Below are 10,429 nucleotides of genomic sequence, written 5' to 3' on the forward strand. Positions count from 1 at the left end.
GAGTTAGCTCGGGTTAGCTTGAGTTTGACTTCATTAACCCAAGTTAGCTTGGGTTAACTTCATTAAGTTAGCTTGAACTAGCTTGAGTTAGCTTGAGTTAGCTTGAGTTAGCTTGAGTTAGCTTGAGTTAGCTTGTCTTAGCTTTAGCTAGCTTGAGTTAGCTTGAACTAGCTTTAGCTACCTTGAGTTAGCTTGAGTTAGCTCGGGTTAGCTTGAGTTAGCTTGAGTTAGCTTGAGTTAGCTTTAGCTAGCTTGAGTTAGCTTGAGTTAGCTTGAGTTAGCTTGAGTTAGCTTGAATTAGCTTGAGTTAGCTTGAGTTAGCTTTAGCTAGCTTGGGTTAGCTTGAGCTAGCTTGAGTTAGCTCGGGTTAGCTTGAGTTAGCTTGAGTTAGCTTTAGCTAGCTTGAGTTAGCTTGAGTTAGCTTGAGTTAGCTTGAGTTAGCTTTAGCTAGCTTGAGTTAGCTTGAACTAGCTTGAGTTAGCTTGAGCTAGCTTGAGTTAGCTTGAGTTAGCTTGAGTTAGCTTTAGCTAGCTTGAGTTAGCTTGAACTAGCTTTAGTTAGCTTGAGTTAGCTTGAGTTAGCTTGAGTTAGCTTGAGTTAGCTTGTCTTAGCTTTAGCTAGCTTGAGTTAGCTTGAACTAGCTTTAGCTACCTTGAGTTAGCTTGAGTTAGCTCGGGTTAGCTTGAGTTAGCTTGAGTTAGCTTGAGTTAGCTTTAGCTAGCTTGAGTTAGCTTGAGTTAGCTTGAGTTAGCTTGAACTAGCTTGAGTTAGCTTGAGTTAGCTTGAGTTAGCTTGAGTTAGCTTGAGTTAGCTTGAGTTAGCTTGTCTTAGCTTTAGCTAGCTTGAGTTAGCTTGAACTAGCTTTAGCTACCTTGAGTTAGCTTGAGTTAGCTCGGGTTAGCTTGAGTTAGCTTGAGTTAGCTTGAGTTAGCTTTAGCTAGCTTGAGTTAGCTTGAGTTAGCTTGAGTTAGCTTGAGTTAGCTTGAATTAGCTTGAGTTAGCTTGAGTTAGCTTTAGCTAGCTTGGGTTAGCTTGAGCTAGCTTGAGTTAGCTCGGGTTAGCTTGAGTTAGCTTGAGTTAGCTTTAGCTAGCTTGAGTTAGCTTGAGTTAGCTTGAGTTAGCTTGAGTTAGCTTTAGCTAGCTTGAGTTAGCTTGAACTAGCTTGAGTTAGCTTGAGCTAGCTTGAGTTAGCTTGAGTTAGCTTGAGTTAGCTTTAGCTAGCTTGAGTTAGCTTGAACTAGCTTGAGTTAGCTTGAGTTAGCTTGAGTTAGCTTGTCTTAGCTTTAGCTAGCTTGAGCTAGCTTGAACTAGCTTTAGCTACCTTGAGTTAGCTTGAGTTAGCTCGGGTTAGCTTGAGTTAGCTTGAGTTAGCTTGAGTTAGCTTTAGCTAGCTTGAGTTAGCTTGAGTTAGCTTGAGTTAGCTTGAACTAGCTTGAGTTAGCTTGAGTTAGCTTGAGTTAGCTTGAGTTAGCTTGAGTTAGCTTGTCTTAGCTTTAGCTAGCTTGAGTTAGCTTGAACTAGCTTTAGCTACCTTGAGTTAGCTTGAGTTAGCTCGGGTTAGCTTGAGTTAGCTTGAGTTAGCTTGAGTTAGCTTTAGCTAGCTTGAGTTAGCTTGAGTTAGCTTGAGTTAGCTTGAGTTAGCTTGAATTAGCTTGAGTTAGCTTGAGTTAGCTTTAGCTAGCTTGGGTTAGCTTGAGCTAGCTTGAGTTAGCTCGGGTTAGCTTGAGTTAGCTTGAGTTAGCTTTAGCTAGCTTGAGTTAGCTTGAGTTAGCTTGAGTTAGCTTGAGTTAGCTTTAGCTAGCTTGAGTTAGCTTGAACTAGCTTGAGTTAGCTTGAGCTAGCTTGAGTTAGCTTGAGTTAGCTTGAGTTAGCTTTAGCTAGCTTGAGTTAGCTTGAACTAGCTTGAGTTAGCTTGAGTTAGCTTGAGTTAGCTTGTCTTAGCTTTAGCTAGCTTGAGCTAGCTTGAACTAGCTTTAGCTACCTTGAGTTAGCTTGAGTTAGCTCGGGTTAGCTTGAGTTAGCTTGAGTTAGCTTGAGTTAGCTTTAGCTAGCTTGAGTTAGCTTGAGTTAGCTTGAGTTAGCTTGAACTAGCTTGAGTTAGCTTGAGTTAGCTTGAGTTAGCTTTAGCTAGCTTGAGTTAGCTTGAACTAGCTTTAGCTACCTTGAGTTAGCTTGAGTTAGCTCGGGTTAGCTTGAGTTAGCTTGAGTTAGCTTGAGTTAGCTTTAGCTAGCTTGAGTTAGCTTGAGTTAGCTTGAGTTAGCTTGAGTTAGCTTGAATTAGCTTGAGTTAGCTTGAGTTAGCTTTAGCTAGCTTGGGTTAGCTTGAGCTAGCTTGAGTTAGCTCGGGTTAGCTTGAGTTAGCTTGAGTTAGCTTTAGCTAGCTTGAGTTAGCTTGAGTTAGCTTGAGTTAGCTTGAGTTAGCTTTAGCTAGCTTGAGTTAGCTTGAACTAGCTTGAGTTAGCTTGAGCTAGCTTGAGTTAGCTTGAGTTAGCTTGAGTTAGCTTTAGCTAGCTTGAGTTAGCTTGAACTAGCTTGAGTTAGCTTGAGCTAGCTTGAGTTAGCTTGAGTTAGCTTGAGTTAGCTTTAGCTAGCTTGAGTTAGCTTGAACTAGCTTGAGTTAGCTTGAGTTAGCTTGAGTTAGCTTGAGTTAGCTTGTCTTAGCTTTAGCTAGCTTGAGCTAGCTTGAACTAGCTTTAGCTACCTTGAGTTAGCTTGAGTTAGCTCGGGTTAGCTTGAGTTAGCTTGAGTTAGCTTGAGTTAGCTTGAGCTAGCTTGAGTTAGCTTGAGTTAGCTTGAGTTAGCTTTAGCTAGCTTGAGTTAGCTTGAACTAGCTTGAGTTAGCTTGAGCTAGCTTGAGTTAGCTTGAGTTAGCTTGAGTTAGCTTTAGCTAGCTTGAGTTAGCTTGAACTAGCTTGAGTTAGCTTGAGTTAGCTTGAGTTAGCTTGAGTTAGCTTGAATTAGCTTGAGTTAGCTTGAGTTAGCTTTAGCTAGCTTGGGTTAGCTTGAGCTAGCTTGAGTTAGCTCGGGTTAGCTTGAGTTAGCTTGAGTTAGCTTTAGCTAGCTTGAGTTAGCTTGAGTTAGCTTGAGTTAGCTTGAGTTAGCTTTAGCTAGCTTGAGTTAGCTTGAACTAGCTTGAGTTAGCTTGAGCTAGCTTGAGTTAGCTTGAGTTAGCTTGAGTTAGCTTTAGCTAGCTTGAGTTAGCTTGAACTAGCTTTAGTTAGCTTGAGTTAGCTTGAGTTAGCTTGAGTTAGCTTGAGTTAGCTTGTCTTAGCTTTAGCTAGCTTGAGTTAGCTTGAACTAGCTTTAGCTACCTTGAGTTAGCTTGAGTTAGCTCGGGTTAGCTTGAGTTAGCTTGAGTTAGCTTGAGTTAGCTTTAGCTAGCTTGAGTTAGCTTGAGTTAGCTTGAGTTAGCTTGAACTAGCTTGAGTTAGCTTGAGTTAGCTTGAGTTAGCTTGAGTTAGCTTGAGTTAGCTTGAGTTAGCTTGTCTTAGCTTTAGCTAGCTTGAGTTAGCTTGAACTAGCTTTAGCTACCTTGAGTTAGCTTGAGTTAGCTCGGGTTAGCTTGAGTTAGCTTGAGTTAGCTTGAGTTAGCTTTAGCTAGCTTGAGTTAGCTTGAGTTAGCTTGAGTTAGCTTGAGTTAGCTTGAATTAGCTTGAGTTAGCTTGAGTTAGCTTTAGCTAGCTTGGGTTAGCTTGAGCTAGCTTGAGTTAGCTCGGGTTAGCTTGAGTTAGCTTGAGTTAGCTTTAGCTAGCTTGAGTTAGCTTGAGTTAGCTTGAGTTAGCTTGAGTTAGCTTTAGCTAGCTTGAGTTAGCTTGAACTAGCTTGAGTTAGCTTGAGCTAGCTTGAGTTAGCTTGAGTTAGCTTGAGTTAGCTTTAGCTAGCTTGAGTTAGCTTGAACTAGCTTGAGTTAGCTTGAGTTAGCTTGAGTTAGCTTGTCTTAGCTTTAGCTAGCTTGAGCTAGCTTGAACTAGCTTTAGCTACCTTGAGTTAGCTTGAGTTAGCTCGGGTTAGCTTGAGTTAGCTTGAGTTAGCTTGAGTTAGCTTTAGCTAGCTTGAGTTAGCTTGAGTTAGCTTGAGTTAGCTTGAACTAGCTTGAGTTAGCTTGAGTTAGCTTGAGTTAGCTTGAGTTAGCTTGAGTTAGCTTGTCTTAGCTTTAGCTAGCTTGAGTTAGCTTGAACTAGCTTTAGCTACCTTGAGTTAGCTTGAGTTAGCTCGGGTTAGCTTGAGTTAGCTTGAGTTAGCTTGAGTTAGCTTTAGCTAGCTTGAGTTAGCTTGAGTTAGCTTGAGTTAGCTTGAGTTAGCTTGAATTAGCTTGAGTTAGCTTGAGTTAGCTTTAGCTAGCTTGGGTTAGCTTGAGCTAGCTTGAGTTAGCTCGGGTTAGCTTGAGTTAGCTTGAGTTAGCTTTAGCTAGCTTGAGTTAGCTTGAGTTAGCTTGAGTTAGCTTGAGTTAGCTTTAGCTAGCTTGAGTTAGCTTGAACTAGCTTGAGTTAGCTTGAGCTAGCTTGAGTTAGCTTGAGTTAGCTTGAGTTAGCTTTAGCTAGCTTGAGTTAGCTTGAACTAGCTTGAGTTAGCTTGAGTTAGCTTGAGTTAGCTTGTCTTAGCTTTAGCTAGCTTGAGCTAGCTTGAACTAGCTTTAGCTACCTTGAGTTAGCTTGAGTTAGCTCGGGTTAGCTTGAGTTAGCTTGAGTTAGCTTGAGTTAGCTTTAGCTAGCTTGAGTTAGCTTGAGTTAGCTTGAGTTAGCTTGAACTAGCTTGAGTTAGCTTGAGTTAGCTTGAGTTAGCTTGAGTTAGCTTGAGTTAGCTTGTCTTAGCTTTAGCTAGCTTGAGTTAGCTTGAACTAGCTTTAGCTACCTTGAGTTAGCTTGAGTTAGCTCGGGTTAGCTTGAGTTAGCTTGAGTTAGCTTGAGTTAGCTTTAGCTAGCTTGAGTTAGCTTGAGTTAGCTTGAGTTAGCTTGAGTTAGCTTGAATTAGCTTGAGTTAGCTTGAGTTAGCTTTAGCTAGCTTGGGTTAGCTTGAGCTAGCTTGAGTTAGCTCGGGTTAGCTTGAGTTAGCTTGAGTTAGCTTTAGCTAGCTTGAGTTAGCTTGAGTTAGCTTGAGTTAGCTTGAGTTAGCTTTAGCTAGCTTGAGTTAGCTTGAACTAGCTTGAGTTAGCTTGAGCTAGCTTGAGTTAGCTTGAGTTAGCTTGAGTTAGCTTTAGCTAGCTTGAGTTAGCTTGAACTAGCTTGAGTTAGCTTGAGTTAGCTTGAGTTAGCTTGTCTTAGCTTTAGCTAGCTTGAGCTAGCTTGAACTAGCTTTAGCTACCTTGAGTTAGCTTGAGTTAGCTCGGGTTAGCTTGAGTTAGCTTGAGTTAGCTTGAGTTAGCTTTAGCTAGCTTGAGTTAGCTTGAGTTAGCTTGAGTTAGCTTGAACTAGCTTGAGTTAGCTTGAGTTAGCTTGAGTTAGCTTGAGTTAGCTTGAGTTAGCTTGTCTTAGCTTTAGCTAGCTTGAGTTAGCTTGAACTAGCTTTAGCTACCTTGAGTTAGCTTGAGTTAGCTCGGGTTAGCTTGAGTTAGCTTGAGTTAGCTTGAGTTAGCTTTAGCTAGCTTGAGTTAGCTTGAGTTAGCTTGAGTTAGCTTGAGTTAGCTTGAATTAGCTTGAGTTAGCTTGAGTTAGCTTTAGCTAGCTTGGGTTAGCTTGAGCTAGCTTGAGTTAGCTCGGGTTAGCTTGAGTTAGCTTGAGTTAGCTTTAGCTAGCTTGAGTTAGCTTGAGTTAGCTTGAGTTAGCTTGAGTTAGCTTTAGCTAGCTTGAGTTAGCTTGAACTAGCTTGAGTTAGCTTGAGCTAGCTTGAGTTAGCTTGAGTTAGCTTGAGTTAGCTTTAGCTAGCTTGAGTTAGCTTGAACTAGCTTGAGTTAGCTTGAGCTAGCTTGAGTTAGCTTGAGTTAGCTTGAGTTAGCTTTAGCTAGCTTGAGTTAGCTTGAACTAGCTTGAGTTAGCTTGAGTTAGCTTGAGTTAGCTTGAGTTAGCTTGTCTTAGCTTTAGCTAGCTTGAGCTAGCTTGAACTAGCTTTAGCTACCTTGAGTTAGCTTGAGTTAGCTCGGGTTAGCTTGAGTTAGCTTGAGTTAGCTTGAGTTAGCTTGAGCTAGCTTGAGTTAGCTTGAGTTAGCTTGAGTTAGCTTTAGCTAGCTTGAGTTAGCTTGAACTAGCTTGAGTTAGCTTGAGCTAGCTTGAGTTAGCTTGAGTTAGCTTGAGTTAGCTTTAGCTAGCTTGAGTTAGCTTGAACTAGCTTGAGTTAGCTTGAGTTAGCTTGAGTTAGCTTGAGTTAGCTTGAATTAGCTTGAGTTAGCTTGAGTTAGCTTTAGCTAGCTTGGGTTAGCTTGAGCTAGCTTGAGTTAGCTCGGGTTAGCTTGAGTTAGCTTGAGTTAGCTTTAGCTAGCTTGAGTTAGCTTGAGTTAGCTTGAGTTAGCTTGAGTTAGCTTTAGCTAGCTTGAGTTAGCTTGAGCTAGCTGAGTTAGCTTGAGTTAGCTAGCTTGAGCTTGAGCTAGCTAGCTAGCTTGAGCTTGAGCTAGCTAGCTCGCTTGAGCTTGAGCTTGAGCTAGCTAGCTTGAGCTTGAGCTAGCTAGCTAGCTTGAGCTTGAGCTTGAGCTAGCTGGCTTGAGCTTGAGCTAGCTAGCTTGAGCTTGAGCTAGCTAGCTAGCTAGCTTGAGCTTGAGCTTGAGCTAGCTAGCTAGCTTGAGCTAGCTATCTAGCTTGAGCTTGAGCTAGCTAGCTAGCTTGAGCTTGAGCTTGAGCTTGAGCTAGCTGGCTTGAGCTTGAGCTAGCTAGCTTGAGCTTGAGCTAGCTAGCTAGCTTGAGCTTGAGCTTGAGCTAGCTGGCTTGAGCTTGAGCTAGCTAGCTTGAGCTTGAGCTAGCTAGCTAGCTTGAGCTTGAGCTTGAGCTAGCTAGCTAGCTAGCTTGAGCTTGAGCTTGAGCTTGAGCTAGCTAGCTTGAGCTTGAGCTAGCTAGCTAGCTTGAGCTTGAGCTTGAGCTAGCTAGCTTGAGCTTGAGCTTGAGCTAGCTAGCTTGAGCTTGAGCTTGAGCTAGCTAGCTTGAGCTTGAGCTTGAGCTAGCTAGCTTGAGCTTGAGCTTGAGCTAGCTAGCTAGCTAGCTTGAGCTTGAGCTAGCTAGCTTGAGCTTGAGCTAGCTAGCTAGCTTGAGATTGAGCTTGAGCTAGCTGGCTTGAGCTTGAGCTAGCTAGCTTGAGCTTGAGCTAGCTAGCTTGAGCTTGAGCTAGCTAGCTAGCTTGAACTTGAGCTAGCTAGCTAGCTTGAGCTTGAGCTTGAGCTAGCTAGCTAGCTTGAGCTTGAGCTTGAGCTAGCTGGCTTGAGCTTGAGCTAGCTAGCTTGAGCTTGAGCTAGCTAGCTTGAGCTTGAGCTAGCTAGCTAGCTTGAACTTGAGCTAGCTAGCTAGCTTGAGCTTGAGCTAGCTAGCTAGCTTGAGCTTGAGCTAGCTAGCTAGCTTGAGCTTGAGCTTGAGCTAGCTAGCTTGAGCTTGAGCTTGAGCTAGCTAGCTAGCTTGAGCTTGAGCTAGCTAGCTTGAGCTTGAGCTAGCTAGCTTGAGCTTGAGCTAGCTAGCTAGCTTGAGCTTGAGCTAGCTAGCTAGCTTGAACTTGAGCTAGCTAGCTAGCTTGAGCTTGAGCTAGCTAGCTAGCTTGAGCTAGCTAGCTAGCTTGAGCTTGAGCTTGAGCTAGCTAGCTTGAGCTTGAGCTAGCTAGCTAGCTTGAGCTTGAGCTAGCTAGCTAGCTTGAGCTTGAGCTAGCTAGCTAGCTTGAGCTTGAGCTTGAGCTAGCTAGCTTGAGCTTGAGCTTGAGCTAGCTAGCTAGCTTGAGCTTGAGCTAGCTAGCTTGAGCTTGAGCTAGCTAGCTTGAGCTTGAGCTAGCTAGCAAGCTTGTGCTTGAGCTAGCTAGCTAGCTTGAGCTTGAGCTTGAGCTAGCTAGCTTGAGCTTGAGCTAGCTAGCTTGAGCTTGAGCTAGCTAGCTTGAGCTTGAGCTAGCTAGCAAGCTTGTGCTTGAGCTAGCTAGCTAGCTTGAGCTTGAGCTTGAGCTAGCTGGCTTGAGCTTGAGCTAGCTAGCTTGAGCTTGAGCTAGCTAGCTTGAGCTTGACCTAGCTAGCTAGCTTGAACTTGAGCTAGCTAGCTAGCTTGAGCTTGAGCTAGCTAGCTAGCTTGAGCTTGAGCTAGCTAGCTAGCTTGAGCTTGAGCTTGAGCTAGCTAGCTTGAGCTTGAGCTTGAGCTAGCTAGCTAGCTTGAGCTTGAGCTAGCTAGCTTGAGCTTGAGCTAGCTAGCTTGAGCTTGAGCTAGCTAGCTAGCTTGAGCTTGAGCTAGCTAGCTAGCTTGAACTTGAGCTAGCTAGCTAGCTTGAGTTTGAGCTAGCTAGCTTGAGCTTGAGCTAGCTAGCTTGAGCTTGAGCTAGCTAGCTAGCTTGAACTTGAGCTAGCTAGCTAGCTTGAGCTTGAGCTAGCTAGCTAGCTTGAGCTTGAGCTAGCTAGCTAGCTTGAGCTTGAGCTTGAGCTAGCTAGCTTGAGCTTGAGCTTGAGCTAGCTAGCTAGCTTGAGCTTGAGCTAGCTAGCTTGAGCTTGAGCTAGCTAGCTTGAGCTTGAGCTAGCTAGCTAGCTTGAGCTTGAGCTAGCTAGCTAGCTTGAACTTGAGCTAGCTAGCTAGCTTGAGCTTGAGCTAGCTAGCTTGAGCTTGAGCTAGCTAGCTAGCTTGAGCTTGAGCTTGAGCTAGCTAGCTAGCTAGCTTGAGCTTGAGCTTGAGCTTGAGCTAGCTAGCTTGAGCTTGAGCTAGCTAGCTAGCTTGAGCTTGGGCTTGAGCTAGCTAGCTTGAGCTTGAGCTTGAGCTAGCTAGCTTGAGCTTGAGCTTGAGCTAGCTAGCTTGAGCTTGAGCTTGAGCTAGCTAGCTTGAGCTTGAGCTTGAGCTAGCTAGCTAGCTAGCTTGAGCTTGAGCTAGCTAGCTTGAGCTTGAGCTAGCTAGCTAGCTTGAGCTTGAGCTTGAGCTAGCTGGCTTGAGCTTGAGCTAGCTAGCTTGAGCTTGAGCTAGCTAGCTTGAGCTTGAGCTAGCTAGCTAGCTTGAACTTGAGCTAGCTAGCTAGCTTGAGCTTGAGCTTGAGCTTGAGCTAGCTAGCTAGCTTGAGCTTGAGCTTGAGCTAGCTGGCTTGAGCTTGAGCTAGCTAGCTTGAGCTTGAGCTAGCTAGCTTGAGCTTGAGCTAGCTAGCTAGCTTGAACTTGAGCTAGCTAGCTAGCTTGAGCTTGAGCTAGCTAGCTAGCTTGAGCTTGAGCTAGCTAGCTAGCTTGAGCTTGAGCTTGAGCTAGCTAGCTTGAGCTTGAGCTTGAGCTAGCTAGCTAGCTTGAGCTTGAGCTAGCTAGCTTGAGCTTGAGCTAGATAGCTTGAGCTTGAGCTAGCTAGCTAGCTTGAGCTTGAGCTAGCTAGCTAGCTTGAACTTGAGCTAGCTAGCTAGCTTGAGCTTGAGCTAGCTAGCTAGCTTGAGCTAGCTAGCTAGCTTGAGCTTGAGCTTGAGCTAGCTAGCTTGAGCTTGAGCTAGCTAGCTAGCTTGAGCTTGAGCTAGCTAGCTAGCTTGAGCTTGAGCTAGCTAGCTAGCTTGAGCTTGAGCTTGAGCTAGCTAGCTTGAGCTTGAGCTTGAGCTAGCTAGCTAGCTTGAGCTTGAGCTAGCTAGCTTGAGCTTGAGCTAGCTAGCTTGAGCTTGAGCTAGCTAGCAAGCTTGTGCTTGAGCTAGCTAGCTAGCTTGAGCTTGAGCTTGAGCTAGCTAGCTTGAGCTTGAGCTAGCTAGCTTGAGCTTGAGCTAGCTAGCTTGAGCTTGAGCTAGCTAGCAAGCTTGTGCTTGAGCTAGCTAGCTAGCTTGAGCTTGAGCTTGAGCTAGCTGGCTTGAGCTTGAGCTAGCTAGCTTGAGCTTGAGCTAGCTAGCTTGAGCTTGAGCTAGCTAGCTAGCTTGAACTTGAGCTAGCTAGCTAGCTTGAGCTTGAGCTAGCTAGCTAGCTTGAGCTTGAGCTAGCTAGCTAGCTTGAGCTTGAGCTTGAGCTAGCTAGCTTGAGCTTGAGCTTGAGCTAGCTAGCTAGCTTGAGCTTGAGCTAGCTAGCTTGAGCTTGAGCTAGCTAGCTTGAGCTTGAGCTAGCTAGCTAGCTTGAGCTTGAGCTAGCTAGCTAGCTTGAACTTGAGCTAGCTAGCTAGCTTGAGTTTGAGCTAGCTAGCTTGAGCTTGAGCTAGCTAGCTTGAGCTTGAGCTAGCTAGCTAGCTTGAACTTGAGCTAGCTAGCTAGCTTGAGCTTGAGCTAGCTAGCTAGCTTGAGCTTGAGCTAGCTAGCTAGCTTGAGCTTGAGCTTGAGCTAGCTAGCTTGAGCTTGAGCTTGAGCTAGCTAGCTAGCTTGAGCTTGAGCTAGCTAGCTTGAGCTTGAGCTAGCTAGC

Source organism: Convolutriloba macropyga, unplaced genomic scaffold, assembly GCF_964194025.1.
Source record: "Convolutriloba macropyga unplaced genomic scaffold, txConMacr16.3 SCAFFOLD_3023, whole genome shotgun sequence".
In the NCBI taxonomy this organism is placed as follows: Eukaryota; Metazoa; Xenacoelomorpha; order Acoela; family Convolutidae; genus Convolutriloba; species Convolutriloba macropyga.